Genomic DNA, 822 nt, shown 5'->3' on the forward strand with positions numbered 1-822 from the left:
CCTCTGGCAATCTTGTTCATAAATATGAAATAAATATGAAAGACACAATTTTAAATTGATTTATTATATTCTTACAGCATGACCAGCAAAGTGAATGTTTGTTAAACCTCATCAGAGAAATAAAGATTGCTTGCCAACATAACATGACAGTCCTGGTTTAGGACGAATGTTGCTGTAATTTAGCCCCAGGAGACATCATCTCCAGCTGGCTATACGACATGATCTGTGTCCCTATATTTTTGAACAAGGAAATCTAGCACCTCCACTCTGCTCAAAATAACCCGGAAATTACAATACACAGATATTGTTTTGAGCTGAGTGGGGGTGCTAGATTCCCTTGTTTGAAAATATAAGGGCACAGATCATGTCATATAGCGAGCTGGAGACGATGTCACTTGGGGCTAAATTACAGCAACGTTCATCCTAAACCAGTGCTGCCATGTTATGTTGGCAAACAATCTTTACTCCAAAGTACTGTTGCTGAATATTTCTTGTGAGATTTATAAATAGTAATTTTCTCATCAGAGAAGTTATACATACACACACATATACATGTGTGTACATACCTGAACTTGTATTGAAACACATACATGTCAATAGCACACAAACACATGCTAATTACACAACACAACATTGATTATTATTTGTAGTCTGTAATTCACACAAGTTTTTGCCAATGTATAATGCAACTGTAATGTTTTCTATGGATGTATATTACATACGCATGCACACATCTATCTATCTATCTACCTATCTATGTGTGTGTCTATTTATATATGGTGCTGGTGCCATGTAAAACGCACATAGCCCACTCTGTAATAT

This window comes from Octopus bimaculoides, chromosome 4 (assembly GCF_001194135.2).
Source record: "Octopus bimaculoides isolate UCB-OBI-ISO-001 chromosome 4, ASM119413v2, whole genome shotgun sequence".
Classification (NCBI taxonomy): domain Eukaryota; kingdom Metazoa; phylum Mollusca; class Cephalopoda; order Octopoda; family Octopodidae; genus Octopus; species Octopus bimaculoides.